Here is a 16257-nt window from a genome sequence, read left to right as displayed (position 1 = left end):
TGCTACAGTGTCCTTGGCTGTATGTTTTGCAGGGGCAAGGTCTGAAGTTTGTAATGAGAGTTAAGGTTGTTACAATGTTAAGCCTGATCTTCTAGTCTGTAAAGATAAGAGGGGAGTTTGTAATGGCTTTCAAGTTTTCAAACTGTTGTAAGCTTCTTGCTTTTCTGTTTTACAGGGCCAAAGGGTGATGTTTGGGGACAAGAGGTGGAATTTGAGGAGTTCATCTTAAGACTGTAAGAGTGTTAATTCTGATAATCTGGTTACCAGGAGCAAGGGGTGGATTCTGTGGTAAGTATATACTCCCATTGTTAAAATATTGACCTCTGTAGTCTGGTTTGTGAGGAACACATGTTCAGACTGACAGTGATAACTCCCAATAATATGGTTCCCAGGGATGAGAGGTGGAATTAATGTGTATGTGCATAATGTTACAATGTCAGTCCCTATTTGGGAGGAAGGGTAGGTTTTATAATACATGTTTATTAAGGCTGTGGTGATCCTAAAAGTTTATAATGGATGTATATTCAAGCAGCTCTTAAATGTGTTTTGTGGAGGTATGGGTGGAAAGTATTGGACATAAGTGGCAGGGTTTCAGTAGCAGGGGAGTGTAGGAGTGATCTGTGCAAGCAGAAGCCATGAACTACCTACCTTGTGCTGATCACAGCTGATTTCACTGGCTCTGAATCAGATGAAAAGAATCTACTTCATGCTAAGCAGTCAGAGGACTACATGGCATCTCTGCTCAGCTTTCTCTAAGAAAGGGCAGTAGCCACTAAGGGCAGGAGAAACAGGAGGGGGCATGTGGAGGCACATGCGAGAGGAGACAAAGGAGGACACAAAAGGGAATAGGTGAGGAGAAATGTGAAGAGACCTGTTTAGAGAAATAAAATGGAGGAGGCATGCAGAGGGGGACATTGGGGTTCACATCTGGAAGGAGGTGCTCCATGCTGGAGGAGGTATGCCTCTGAGGGGATTGCAGCTGGTGGATAAAGCATGCCAGAGCAGGGACATCCCCAAAGGGACTATGGCCTGTGGAGGAACTCACACCAGAGCAGGTACATCTGTGAAGGGACTGCAGCCCATGGAGGACCTGCAGCAGAGCAGAGGAAATGAATAAGAAACAAGAAGTGTTAAAATCCAGTAGGCTATGGCTCCAATCTCCTACCCTGCTTGTTGTCTCACCAAAGATTGGGATGGACTGATTGTAAAGTGTGGCAAAAACAAGGGGGCTGAGACTAGAAAGGTGGGGTAGGGAGGCGTTGAACTGAAGTTGAACCTTGGGAAAAGGCAGGAAAGGTGTTTTTCCTAACTGTTGGTTTAATAGCTTGTCTTTGTTTTGCAATACCCAAATCATAGCAAAAAGCTTATGTTAATTAGCAATAAATGAATTTAAGTGAAATTTCATGAGTCGAGGCTCTTTCGCCTGCAATACTAGGCCTTTCTGAGATTGTGTATAATGTATGCATTACAAAGAAGGAGAGGTTGCAAATTTCATTAACCAGAGAGCAAGAAACTGCATTAATAGTTACAAAAGGGTAAGAGCTGAGCCTATTGTAGGGAAAGTATAGGTTAAAGATGACAAATCAGATGGTCTTGTTTTGGTTTGATATGGTGAAATTTAAGCTTGCTTATGTAGGCAAATTGCTTCAGCCATCTCAGAACTGCTAGTAGTAATCTTGGAGTCAAGGAAAGTGTCTTTTTAAATTCTGCACCCCAACACTGAGGCTCTCTTCGAAAAGGGGCAGGGGAGAAGAGCAATTGGAGAACTATGCAGCAGTCAACTTAACTTCAGACCCAGGAAAAATGCCAGATTATAATCAAACAAGCAATTTGTAGGCACCTAGAAAATAATGAGATGAGTAACAGCAAGCATGGATATGCCAATAGCAAGTTGTGCCAAGTTCATCTCATTTTCTTTGACAGAGTAAATAAGGGCAAAGCAGTGGGAGTCAAATAACTTGACTTTTACACAGATTTTGATGCTGCCTCGCTGTCTACCAGCTAGGAAAATATGCAGTAGATAAAACTGTTTGGAAATGCAGAATTGATTAGAAAAATCTGTGAGAGTGGAGAATCAATGCTTCAATGTCAGACTAGGGTATATCAAACAATTCTTCAAGGACCTTGCTTGAGTCTAGTACTGCTCAATATTTTCATCAGTGATTTAGTTGAAGGAATAGAGTGTGTTTTAACTATGCAGATAATACCAATCTAACAGGCACTGGAAGACAGGATCAGGATCTCAAACTCTTGAGAAATGGTCTTAAAAAAAAAAAAAAAAAGTGGGACATGAGTGCCATATTCTGCAATACAAACAGAGGGACGAGACTGCCTGGACAGCAGAACTGCAGGAAAGGATTTGAGCATTAGAGGAGTGCAAGCTGAATATAACTCAATGGTGTCATGCTGTTGAAGGGAGACACACACCAGACTGGAATGCATCATCAGAAATATAGTCTTGAAATAGGAGCCTTTTAGTCTGTTCAGCACAGAATTCTGCAGATCAGAAAGGAAGTAAATCAAATAGAGTCCGGAGAAGAAAAATGGTGAGGCCAATCAGAGTTTAAAAAACAACCTACATGGAAAGGTTGGGGGGAACAGTAGCTTTAAATTAAAAGATGAAAAAACTGAAGAGACATAAGTCTTCAAATATATCAAAGGCTGCAGTAAAAATTAAATTCCCCTTCATGTTTGCTGCAAGTAGAAATGAACTTAAATGTTAACAAGCAGACTTTCCTTAGCAAACTAAGGAAAGGTAGTTGAGCACTGATACCAGCTGGGCACTGGAGAGGCTGTGGAATTTCCATCCCTATGTTTTTAAGAGATTCAAGAAATGCTAGGGATATCAGTTCTTCCTCTGGGCCAGAAGATAGGCTAGTTGATGCTGTGGTGCCCACTTCCACTCTTACGATTTCTGTTCCTATAAGGCTTTTCCTATGGCAAAATGTGTCTAAATGTTATGTAATGTAGATAACTTGTATGCTAGTTCTGCTAATTTGTTCCCTAGGACACTGATAAAAGGGAAGGAAACTAGAGGCACACGGAAAAAGCTGGACTAAAAGTGGGTGTTATGTAGAAAGAGCCAAGTACTAAAGGGAAATCTGTGCTGAAAACGTACATCAAAGTCAGAAACCTTAATGCTTGCAATGACTGCTCTGAGGCTTGAATTCCAACAGCTATGCATGAATCATTTTGAATATTTAAGGAACCTTTTCCCAAATTATGCATGTATTGTATGAAGATCAAATACTTTGCTTAAGGTGATCTGTGTTGCTCAATCCTTGCTATTACTAAATCTCTATATTCTACTTTTGTAGCAAAATAGGTCATTCTGCAAAACTGAAGGAATTCCTTTAGGTTACTAAATACCTTCTCATCCACAGATACCAGATTCCTGCAGCCTAGCCTTTGCCAAATGTGTGTTACAGTGAAATGGTGCCTCACTTTTTATTAGTAAATAGGCAGTTCAAAAACATTGCAAAGTGCTGTTTGGAGGCAGAAGATCAGATAATTGGTGGCTTACTAACATTGCCATTGCAATTTGTCAGTGTCTATCTAATACTAGGTCTTTAACTTGGGGGAATCGGAAATAATTTATGTGGAGTGCAGGTAAGGCTTAATTCAGACAATGTGAAACTAGAAGATTACTGAGTAAAAAGTGACTCCAGTGATGTATATATGCAGTCATGCATTCAAGTTATATTGAAAATACTGATTTAGTAGCTGACTGGCATAGAAGATTGATACAATAGCTTGATAAGTAGAGTATTACCTCTAATTCTAAACTACATCAATAAATTTCAAACTATTGACATCCTCTGTTCCTTTAACATAATGTGGGGAAGGGGAAAATATTCTCTGCTGTTTGTCTGATTAAACATTACTTTGGAGTCTCTTGGATGTATATGTTTCTGTTCAGTGTACTGTTTTTACCTATCCACATGGATGATCATTTTATGTGCAGTTGGATCTAAAAAAAGGTAGCCATAAGGACCAAGGCAAAAGTGTTATGTTAAAAAAAGCAAAGTAATCATCTTAGCATGAGATTTCCATGTAGGAATGAATAAAACAAAATTGGCACCACCTCCCTTTCCAGTAGTCTGAAGTTTATTTGACCTTATGTAATCTTACTATCTAAGTATATCTAAGGGTAACCACTAGTTTAAACTCAGGGGTGTCCCAATGAAGGGCGTACACAGTAAAGTATGTGCAGCTACCTTAAGCTTTAGAGTTGAAGATAGATGTGCTACTACAGAGACTTTAGAGTTGTTCTGACTCTCTCTCTCTTCCTAGTGTGTTTGTGAGGGCACTAACAGTCAGTGGTCTGCCTGATCCTGCTATATGGGATGACTGTTTGTTTTAGCTGTCCAGTTTCATTTGTAATCTTTTCCCGTGTGTTTTTACTGAAATCGCTGTGTAAATGAATAGAAAGCAAACCTTTGTTTCTCATGAGCAAGTTCTGATAGAAATGAGATTTTACAATGAGAGGAATTACTGATCACATTCTCAAAGGCTAGAGAAAGAAAAATGAAAGGCAAAGCAGCACTAGGGTTTTCTTAAAAAATCTGCTAAATACAAAGGCTTTGAGAAATATCTTGGTGATTGAGGCAACTGAATTGGTGTTCTACCGTAATCATTCTTTTCCATGCTTCATTTCTAAGGTCATGTGAGTTAAGATTGTTTATCTGGAGAAGATTCTTGTTTTGAAGGTAATGACTTGTGATTCTTTTCTTCCTGTTCCAAGAATTGGGACTTACATTTGGGAAGAACAGCCAGGGTCCCTTGCTGTTGGGTACTTCAGTAGACTGAACTAGGGAGTAGTTGGTCTGGCTGCCGTTTGTTTTGCTGCAAACCATTCAAAGAATGGATGGGCAAAAGAACTTAGCTTTTTTGCCCCCTGAGTTTAATGCTAGCACTGCTCACCATTATGATAGTTGAATACTGGTTAGTCAAATGTACTCGTGTGGATGGGTAGACTTCCGCAGTGTTGATATACATGCAAGTACAGAGACATCTTGTGTGTAGGTATAAATGTTCATGTGCCGGTATCTTTAGGCTCTGTCTGGATAAAGATACAATACAGTTGTACAAAAATACAAACAGATACAATTGTTAAGGCCTTGGGGTGCAAGTTTACCTTACTGGTCTGGTATTCCACCTGGAGTTTTGTGGGACTGCTTCCTGTCCCAGAGCATAAATTCCTCTTGTCATGGAGCACAGCTGGCTCCTGCTTGTGCTCTTCGGTTGTGCTGATGGCAGCAAGGCTGCATGTTACCCACTCTTGTGCTTTCTACTTCCCTTGGAGTGCCATAGCTTGGAGGGAGTGAAGGAGTGACAAGGGTGATGGCCTAGTGGAGCATTTAAGCTATTAGTCATGTGCCAAGAGTTACTGTGTCACTCTACAGTTCCCTTCTCTCATCCAAACTGCAGTTACATCCAATTTGAAAGTTACTTGCTGGAAAAATATGATCAGATGTTTGTATTCCTTCCTGAATTAGAACTTTCCCTATTCTCCACATTGTACTCTATTTACAGAATGGAAACACTGTCCTGTGCAGACAGCTGTTCCATCACACACACATTAGGTGTAAAAAAAAAAAAAAAAAAACAAAAAACAAAAAACAAAAAAAAAACACTTCCCTTCTACATATAAATTTTTTGGCATTCCATATACCAGACCTTATAAACAGCATATTGCTGTGTTTGCCCTGTTCCATACTGTTTACAGCTTCTTAGCTTGTCCAGAAAAAGTGGCTTGAAATTTGTTTTGGTGTTTAAAAAAAAAGCCTCAGGTTGCTTTGAAATCTATATGAAAATTGAATGACAAAACCAAATATAAAAGAATGGTCTTCCACACACATGCAGTGTGACACTGGGGCACTTATTTCAGATACAAGGGTTCAAGTCCGATTTTTCAAATCGGGAAGAGCGAAGATTTGAAGGAGACCTGTATGTCTTAGGCAAATGGCCTGTTGCTGTGAACAGTTGGCTGTGCTGGATCTGTTCCTTGACCTGAGAAAGTGGGTGGGACCAAACTGATGAATTCAAGATGATTGTTCAGAAAAGCTAGCATTTTCTGATAGAAAAAATATTGTAAAAATTCCTCACTAGCCTTAGCTGTTACTGATTTACAACTTACAGAAATAAATTCTGGTTTTTTGAAAACATTAACTAGGTAAAACCTGGGATTAATGGTAGAGTAGAAAGTCAACTATGTTCTTTCTCTTTTGGGAGAACATAATGCTAAACATTGCAAGTGTGGACCCACATAGATGAAAAAGGTACATGAAAGTGAAAGTGAGGCAAAGTGGTAAGGTAAGTTTCTTGAAATTAAGACAACTTAACCCTTTTGACTTTTTGATTGAATATATTTTCATCAAATTGTAGTTAAATTAGGGAAATTGCTTTTATCACTAATGTGTTTTTCAAGAAAAAAGTTTGAGAGGTTAAGTTTGAGAGATTTAAAAAATGCAGATTCTCATGCACCTTATTCTGTAATCAGTCATCTTTTGATTACACATTCTAGAAGTATACTTATAGCATTCCTGAGATTTTAATTAAAAATTCAAGAACTTCCACTTCTATTTCTGGTTTCTGCTTGCCTCTGGGTTTTAAGGACAATGATTCAAACTATGTACTTTTTCCTTCATGTGGGTCTAAATATTTTGATTAAGCTGGAAGGGATTCAGAATACTTTACTGCAAATCTGCTCAGACCTATTGATAATTACTCTGTCAGAGTTAAGAGTTAATGAGAACTTTCTTTACATTAGATGAGTGTGGGTCGCACTGTTATTCAGGAAAAAGTTTGTGGTTTGAAAAGCCCTGTTACTAGCTCCCACAGGTGCTGGACATCTTTCTTGGTATATTGCCAGGAAACAGAGGCATAATACAGATTTCAGGGGAAATTAATATGAAATGGGACCAAGTTTTCATCTGAATTATTTGTGAATTGAATTTAAGCTGGATATGTGTGCTACAGTGCTAGAAAGCTACTTTTCAAATCTGGGAGCTAAATAGAGCAAAACAAAATGGGATAGCAAGGTGGTAGGCAAACTGAGAGATAGAGCTCCAGGTCTGAACCCACAGCAAATTGCTTTGTGGCAACTACATAAACACAATGGAACTTAAAATGAAACAGAGTGAAACCATAGAGAAACATTTCTGGTCACCCACAAGGGAGCAGAGCAGCCTGTGAAAAGCCACTGACATGAGTGGTTGCATAAGGAGAACTCCTGAAGTGAGGGAGATTTGTTCTAACCAAAGTAATTTACTACATTTTCAGTCTGTGGTAACTTCTGAGGACCTTTATGAGGTCAGATAATTTTTTTCTTCTAGTTTGATTTTCTTATTACTGACAGCTGGTTGGTTGCACACATTTGCCTTAGGGCCATTACAAGCAGGCTTTTGGCTTGAGTTGCCCTGTTTTACCTATGGCCTTAATGTGGGATAAAAGTGCCTAATGGGGAGTTAGTAAATGACAGCTATCACACTTGCACGTTTAATTTTCAGTAGTTATTTCACTGTTCAGGACTGGAGTACGAGCAAGTTACTGTGAAGTAAGCTAGGGTATATACTGACTCTTTTCAGGCACAGTAAATATAAATAATTTTACTTGTCAGTGAAAGCATGCACCTCCGAGTGGTTTCTGGAGGCTGGCCCTTCTGGAGATCATGCCTCAGCTTACACTGCAGACCGTGTTCATGTGGCCACGCAACCGGCTGAAGATGGTGTATCAGACCATCCACTACTGTCCATCAGCATGGATTGTTGGAGCTAGTTTGACTTGCCTTCCCTGACAATCTGACCTGGTGAATTTTGATTCAGCACAAAATGTCTATGGGCTGCGTATTTCCACAGAGGTTGAAGGAATACAAGGTGCTTGGTATCTAGCCCTTCATATACCCACCCCCCTTCCTTTAAAGAGTGAGTTAGATACAGAACCTAACCAGTACTGACCAAGGGTATATCGTAATTAATGCTTATCCATACAAGCTTATTTTTTCAACATGAAGAATCTGACTATGCGCAAAGTACTGTCAAGTTCACTAAGTAAGCAAACATAGAAAGCACTTTCTTCAATCACTTTCAGTCATCTTGGATTTCATTTGTAGTAATAGAAGGCAAAGCGCTTGCAAACAGTCCTATACTGTAATGCAAAACCTGCGTTGAGCCTATCTGTTAGCATCAGCATAGGTTAGGTCAAACTTGTCTGGCACAATGTTTATAATACTGGAACAGGTGTGTATTTCATTATTATTGTTCTTGGAATGTTTGACATGATTAGGGGCTCCTGAGATTTCCATTATATTTCCTTAGCTTTTTTTAGTTTTCATTCTAGTAGGTGAGAGCAGGAAACCGATTTGTGGAAATCAGAGGATAGCAAAGGATTGTTCCTAATCTTCAAAGTCAGATGCTGTTTGATGTTAATCTTTCACAAAAATGTTTTCTACCAAGGCTGAAAGAAGACATTATAGCAAGACAATGTTTTCAGTTCAGTACACTACTTGTGTGCAGCTGAACTGCTTTGTGCTCTACTTCTGTCTAGATGGATGCACCCACTGCACAAAAATAGGATTCTATAACTGGAACAAGAGGACAGGCTTGTCAGTACACCAAGCCTTGTTTTAGATTGCTACTGCAGACCAGGAAAAGGGCATCTGAAATCCCACCCATTTTTTTTCAAATGTATCAATTGGTCTAACAAAATACTACCTCTTACTACAAATTTTATCTTGATCTGTCAATACTATACTGACTTTCTGCACTGGCAGTAAACTTTAGGTAACTTTAAGAATCACTCGGATACTTCAAAATGTGACTGCTCACTTGCATAGCTTCCTGTAGAGTTATACCTCATTGCTTTAGCTTCACAGATGTTTGTTTATTGTTTGCAGTTAACTAATGTGAAGTAACTATTTCACTGCCAAATCATGCATGGAAATGTAGTGCTAGTAACAGTTAATGAGACAGCTAAGCAAAATCAGTATATCTGCTAATAGGAGAATTTTATTAATAGATTCTGTCAAAAATATAAGACTCCCAGCACTTCAGTTATCCTTACAATCTCTTCTGTCTTGAGATTGTCACACTGCTTGTATTAAATCCCTACCCCCTACCCCAAAAGAAATGCAACCCTTTGGTTTGAAGGAAAAATTTGTTTAGCACAGTGAGTTGTTTTGCTTTGCCAGTAGTTCTAAAGTCATTTTTGACTAGACTTAAAATGAAATCTTTTTTAAATCATTCTTTTCTTTGGTCACTGAATCAGAAAAAAAATCTGTGCTTAGTCCTAATTACTACTGTAAAACAGTTCTCAGTCTGAGACAGCAGAAGCTGGTCCATGAAGTGTCTGCCAAAAAGAAAATTCCTTGCATATGTATATCCAAGCCAGCAAAGTTGTGGCTTATAATAATAGGCATTCAAAGTTCAGCCTAATTTTTATCTAGTTGTATATAAAACCAGTGTGAGAATGCTATACCAGCTGGTTCACAGAAACTGCTTTCTCAAATAGGTTGGGTACACCTTTCATTTTAAAAAGGTTGGAAGATTTCTTTAGATGGCTGAGTTTGGTTTATCTTGTGTAAACCAGTGTCTTGTCTCCGTTATTTTTACCATAGAATTGATAAAGGATATATCACCTCTGCCATGAGAAGCACATTTTTATATAAAAGTATTTTTGTCAGTGGTGAAATCATCTATATTGGCTTCAGATTGTTTCTAGATGAAATTCAAGTTATTGGTCTTTCATCTGAGATATTTTGATCTGTGAAGTCCTAGTGGTTTGAATTAACCTGTACTGCTGAGAAAGTTCACACTTAGATGTGTGTGCCTAATGCACAGATTTGACATCCATAGGTAGGAATCTTAAGAATTCGAATGTTTTCCTTGCATGGTCTTTCCTAGTTTAGGAAACCTGAAGATGTAATAGTTGCATGAAAATTAGTGTGTGTACATGCATACACTTTTGATTAGTAAGAATTTTTACAAAGTGTTAACAGCTGTCTTTGGTATCTTGTTCTTCCCAAGGCTACTGACTGGTTGGGACATAAATTGGATGCTGTAGATTATAACATGACTTTATTTTACCCTTTAGCAATGCAAGTAAAAAATCTGAAAAAGACAAAAGGGAGGTCACTGATCCTGCAAAGTAAAAGTTAAATAGAGTGTTTCAGTTACTTACAGGTACTAAATACTAACAATTAATGGAGTACCTACAGATCTCAGATGTGCTCTGGCAGAACATATGGTCTAAATACCTTTGAAGAAAACCTGAAGATAAAGGTCATGCTACACAGAAAAGATTTACACTAAAAATTATTGTAGCTCAGTTGCGGTCAGAGCCACATTTTTCACACTGTTCTCCCCTATGTTTCTATTCTTAAAATGAGGAAACCAGCATTTCAGGGTCTTGGTAATAAATTACAATAAAATAAAATTCCTCCATTTCACCACTGAATGTCTGCTACCCTTTTGAAATATCCATATGGTGTAGTGGCACTTCTGTACCTATGCATTTGTAAGGAACTCAGGAGTTTCGAAAAAATCCCCATTCCAGTGGGTATAAAATAACTCCTCTGTTTTTGCAAATAGTGATATCTTGGCGAAAGCAAGAGGAGAAGAGGTTCTGTTTGGGTAGCCCACTTGCACTGGCATGAAAGGTGTGAGGTTGTTAGCACACTGGGGGATGCATCCTGGTGCCACTGGCACATCTGGGCTGGCTGGCAAGTGTAAGGCTTCTAGTAACAGAGCACTAGAAGGTGGGAATGTTGCCTTCATGTGTGATCACTCCCAGAGCTCTTAAGTACTCTTGTATGTGCTAGAGGTGGATCTAAGGTGATTTTTTTTAACATTTGAAGATGCATTATTTTGTAACTGCTTCTGCTCAGTAAGCACTGAAAATATGGATAAGAAATGCAAAGCCTGAAGTCAGCCTGGTTGTAATTAATTTAAATGGATTTAGCTGGAACTACTTATTTAAACAGGGAGACATTTTTCAGTGATACAAACCATTATGGCCTTTTCTGTGGTAGTACAGTATCTAGTGAGAAGAAGTTGTTCCAGTTCACTGCTTTCAACAGATATTCGGTTGTATGAAGTACTTCTCATATTCTAGAAAGGATTTCATGCATCTCTATAGCTTTTTTAAAAAATGGCTCTTTCTGTTCTGATTTTCTAGGAGAATTACAGCTGAGGAAAATTGCATATTTTTGGAGGATGTAGGACAAAGTGAGATACAAATTAAATGATTCTGATTTCTGAAATAAAACATGAGACTGAAAATTTGAATCCCTCCATAGCATGTCAGATGTATCTGTAGCTCTTACTGAATAGTACTTAGTGAATCTATGAAATCTGTACTTTCTCTTCAGAGGTGCTTGTTCTCTCAGCATGTCAGCTAATTTAGTGTTAGAATTGTACCTGACAAGAATAGTGATCCTCTTCCAAAACAGTTCTATGGCTGAGGTTTTCCAAATACTGACCTTTGTCTAAATTCCTTTGAATGAGGGAGCTAGTCAACACCATGCCTTCTGAAAATCATTTGATCAGTCCTGTTCAGAAGTCCTATCTGTTTGTAGAATTCCAATGGACATGAGCACAACCCTGTGTAAATGGAAATTTGTAAATGTTCTTATTCAGGATTTCTAAAAATGTAATGAAATGAACTTATTTTTAATAACCTGCTCTTTGCTCACAAGCTTCCAAGCTAAAGATATGAATATGCTATAGAACTGTGAAGATCTTTACATAGAAATAAAAGTTGTGTTTCTATTTCATGTGCTCTGTTCTCTGGGGTTAACTGATAATTTTATTCAGAACTTGAACTGATAATTTTATTCTCCAGCCAGGAAGTGAGTATCAATTGACCTTTCATTTAGTGGAGCAGAAAACCAAGTAATGTTATAAACCTCCATTGTATACAACCAGAGTTTTGGAAGTATAGCTCCTAAGCTTATGACTGTATCAGGAAATGAAAGAGTTTCTGGACTGTTAAAAGGATTTGCTGGAAGGTATGCTGCTAGCACTTACAACATGAAACTTAACTATTAGGTATTTACGCTAACACTGTACCTCTGAGGAATATTCAACATTTCATGCAGTCATCCTTCATTTTTCTGAGCTATGTAAGTTTATTCAACTGCAGGTTTACTAGATTTCTCTTCTTTCAATCTGATCTTAAAGCTGTTTGAGAACAAAAAGGGACTGCAAGAGCAATGAGCAATTGTCTTATACTAGATTGTGCTAGTTATAAGGATTTTAAATTTCCTCATGCAGGTTCTTCACATTCATGTTCTTCACACAAATTATAATATGTTCTTGAAAGTATTTGATATGGTTCATCAGTCTTGGGCCCAGAGTATCAGATGTAATTCTGTTGCAAGCAAATAGAATTGTAAAGGTAGGACTAAAGGGCAAGTAACCATTTTCTTATTACGGAAGGTACCTATTAAGGCAGGTAAAGCTTAAGAACAGGAAGAGCACATACACTGGTAAGGACAGCATATGTAAGAGAAAATTCAGTAAGGCTGAAGCTGTGCTCCATGTAAAGTCATGTAAACAATAAATCCAGTTAGAATTAAGTATATTTAAAAGTCTAATCATTTGCATAGTGATTAAGAACAAAAATGGAATCACACTGATGGACTATCCATCTCAGCTGTGTAGCATAGACTGTCTTATGTGGAAAGAGACACTGAGAGACTTTCCAAGTAATTGAAAGTATTTTCATGACTCACCAATTCTCTGTAAAACCTCTCAATATGCCAACTGAAGCTGCGTAAACCAAAAAATGCCCTGTGGTAGCCATTAATTACCAGTAAGTACACAATGTTGAGATCATTACTGCTTAATGGTCTTTTTAATCAAGAAGAAATGTCATTCAGTCTTAAGAGATAAGGAGATCTCTGTTCTCAGTAGTCAAGTTGCTTGGAAATTGTAGTTCTGCCCTAGTACTTTTTGAGTTTCTAGCCGAAGTGGGAGGAAGAATATATCATGATAAATCCTTTTGTTTTTTCCATTCTTTAAGTAGCATGCAATTTGGAATGACAGATGACTGAAATGATTTACTATGGGACTCCAAGCCCAAACTAGTCTGCTTTCTAATAGGATACATCATCATACTGTGCTCATGGTAACAGGAAAAAAAACCCAGGTCAGATTTAATACAACAGCTTCCATTTCAGTACTCTGTTTTTCCACACAACAGTGTAGGAAATTTTATATGGAGATTTAGTTATGACATTAATTGTCCTGTAGGGTGGCCAGCAAATAATATGCTGCACAGCACAAGCAGTATTTCTGCTCAAAGAGGAAGGAAGGAAGCTAGCTGTGTGGTCCAATTGATGAAACGGTGATCTGGGAGTCTGAAGATGCAGGTTCAACTCCACTCCTTATCACCAGCTTAGTGCATAACTCAGGCTAACAGGTTTGTGACTTCCTGTCTTCATATACAGTTGTGTATTTGTGGAAGAAATTCTTGGATGAGATTTTGTAGCCTGTATTGTATTAAACTGCATAACTGAATTCATTTTTCTGGCCTTAAAATTTGAGTCAGACTTGAAACCTTGAGCATTCCTACTAAGGATTCAAATAGGGATATTGTGCACATTTTTCAGGTGCATCATTTTCTAGCTTCTCTTTAATTGTGATAGTTCATAAAATTGTTGTGATCAACTGTATGAAGGGATCACCAGCTTTGACCATGAAACATAGTGGCCAGATATCAGTTACAAGTGATACTTTCTACCAAAGCATTTCCTTCTATAGCATGCTCTTAGGTATCTTTTCTTTTCATCCACCCTCAATTAGTGTAATTAAGCAGGCCTAGACTAATGAGTGAGTAATAGAATTGCAGTTTCAGCAGTCTCCCAGGAGGATGTTACTGAGCAAGACAACATTGCTTTGCATGCAGTCCACCAATGAACAAGAGGCTTGCTGACCAAAGTCACTGCATGAGATCCACAAAAGGGTTTTTATTCATGATGTCCCAGTCATAAGCAGAGTTGTGGTGGTCACTTTACTTCATGCTGCATATTCATGGGGCACTTCAGTCTCAAGTTTTGGACCTATCTTGCCTTGTCATCAGCAACAAATATCAGTAAAGCTTAGCCTACACTTTAACTGACGTAGTTATCCTTTTCAAAAATAAATATGAAATTAGAGTGAGAAAGTTTCAAATCTTTAACATCCTGTAAAATCTATGAATTCAGATATGAACAACAAAAAATTCCTACTACTCAAATAAGGAAATGGTTTATACTTTAGTAACACACAATTTTGCTAATCAAAGTTGTCCTTGTGCTAGCATCTGCATGTGTAAGAGAAATAGCTATTGCTACAGTTGTTCCAGAGTGTTTGCAAATCAAGAAAACAAATGCTGTCACTAAGACTTGGTCTCGTTGCTTGGAAATGTTGCTGTTTAAAACGAAGAGTAGAGAAACAGTTCTTGTCACCCAGAAGGCAAATTCTGTGGTTTTCTTGTTGAATTTTTATCAAATATACAGATCTTCTCAACAAATGAAACATCTTACAATAGCAGGTGTTATGCTGATGTGCACAATAGACATTAAGTAATATAATTTAGACGTGCAGCCATATGGAATGTAGGACTTATAGCACTGACTGGCAAAATTCTTATTTGACCAAAACGCTGACGAGAAGCCTTGCAAAAATTCCAGTTTGTGCCAATCTCTGTTGCTTCAGACATTCTTCATTACTGGCAGCTATTTGAATTATTTACAGTGCCCCAGAAGGCATCTGACATACCTTATGGGAAGGGAGAGGAGAAGGACACTCATGCTTTGTGCTAGCTATCTAAGGTCTACTATGTAGTCCTCTTGAAGTATGCTGTGATATTAATAACCTACTCAGGCATCTGATAATAAGGAAGAGTTGAGTTTAGTATACTATAGTAATAGTGAAATGTTTAAATAACTTTTCCAAAGGTGGGTGGTCCTGAGCTGAAGTCTGTTCCTCCCATACCACTATATGTTACTAAAAGTTGATTAAAAGATCAAGATGTCCAAGCCCCTTGAAAGCAAATAATAGCATTGCAATGTTTTTCATTGTGCCCGTTACCACCTAAACGTTGCTAAGATTGTCCTATTAGATAATGATTCCTTGGTGTGATCTGAATTTCTAATGTGTGCAGCAATCTTTCTTAAATTCCTGCTATAGTTTGAATGAAAGACTAATTTACAGGAAAAAAGCAAATATTTTTTTATTTCTCAGACATCTAGAGGCCTACATAGAGAACTCATTGTTTGATTCTGGAAACAGCTACAAGGTCGAGCCTGTTCGTTGAGAAAGAGCAGTGTCAAAGATGCTCTAGTTCACACCGCCTTGGAACAGATCCCCCAGATACTCTTCTGTATGCTGATGTCTTCCCTGGACTTTCATCGACCTCAGTTGCAATGTTGAATTGTGCTTAGCACTGTCTTTAGATACAGGAATTGTTTTCAGTGTTTTTGAGGCACATGTGGTGCTGCATGGTAATTTTGCACATGCACACATAACTTTAGCAATTACATTCTTGTCTAATGTAACATCAGGGAGAGGCACAGCCACTTGATTTCAAAGCTGACTGTAACTTGCATTGATAACATAAATCTAACTCCTTGAGTGACAGGGTCTCAAAAATGCTGCAATATCCTGACCGTGTTTCCAGGAGCACTTAAAAAAAAAAAAATTGTGCAGGTTGGCTGTTAAACAGCCAAGACGTTTAAAAAAACAAACCAGAAAAAGAAACAGATACTACTGGCCCCTTTTTTTAGTGGTCTTTTGCAACTCTCCAGGATTTTTTTTTTTTTTTGATAAAGATGTTGAAGATCCGAATTACTAGTTGAGGTTATTTAAGGTCTTCTAACGGAACCAGATTTAATGAGACCTTAATTTGGGCATCAGGACTCGGTTCTGAAATTTTTGACAATTAGCAGTTATCCGGATCATCCAGGAGTGAATAGGACTTGCTAGCAGTAACTTTCAGCAAACTATTTCACACCTGCTACTGATCAATCATACATGCAGAACAGATTTTAACAAAGCCTGAACAGGTAGATGATAGAAGTGATTTATTGACCTGTTTTCTCAGTCTTATTGAAATGAACTATAAAGCCTTCCAGTTATTAATCCCTGTAAATGAACCAGGAACAGCTTACGGTTGGACTTTTGAGCTAGAGATGAAAGCGTAAGAGCAGGTCTTCAGCTTTTGAGGGGAGCCCTGTTTGGTTGTCTGCATTAACTTACTGATGAATCTGTAGTT

The 16257-nt window shown here is 38.1% G+C and overlaps 1 long non-coding RNA gene across 7 annotated transcripts in view; it reads left to right on the top strand.

Annotated features, from left to right (window-relative positions):
* The window catches only part of LOC112995290 (uncharacterized), a 209553-nt gene that overhangs the window by 10415 nt on the left and 182881 nt on the right, over positions 1-16257 (top strand). For 5 of the 7 annotated variants that reach the window (XR_010388986.1, XR_010388989.1, XR_010388990.1 and 2 more), the window contains exon 2: positions 176-288. This is a non-coding gene — a long non-coding RNA (uncharacterized LOC112995290). Of the gene's footprint in view, positions 1-175; positions 289-6124; positions 6316-16257 lie in introns of those variants that run through there. The other 2 variants (XR_010388988.1, XR_010388991.1) reach the window with 2 other exon arrangements.

The sequence above is a fragment of the Dromaius novaehollandiae genome, chromosome 4, assembly GCF_036370855.1.
Source record: "Dromaius novaehollandiae isolate bDroNov1 chromosome 4, bDroNov1.hap1, whole genome shotgun sequence".
Classification (NCBI taxonomy): Eukaryota; Metazoa; Chordata; class Aves; order Casuariiformes; family Dromaiidae; genus Dromaius; species Dromaius novaehollandiae.
Note: the sequence above shows the minus strand (reverse complement) of the source record. Positions and strands in the feature narration are given on the sequence as shown.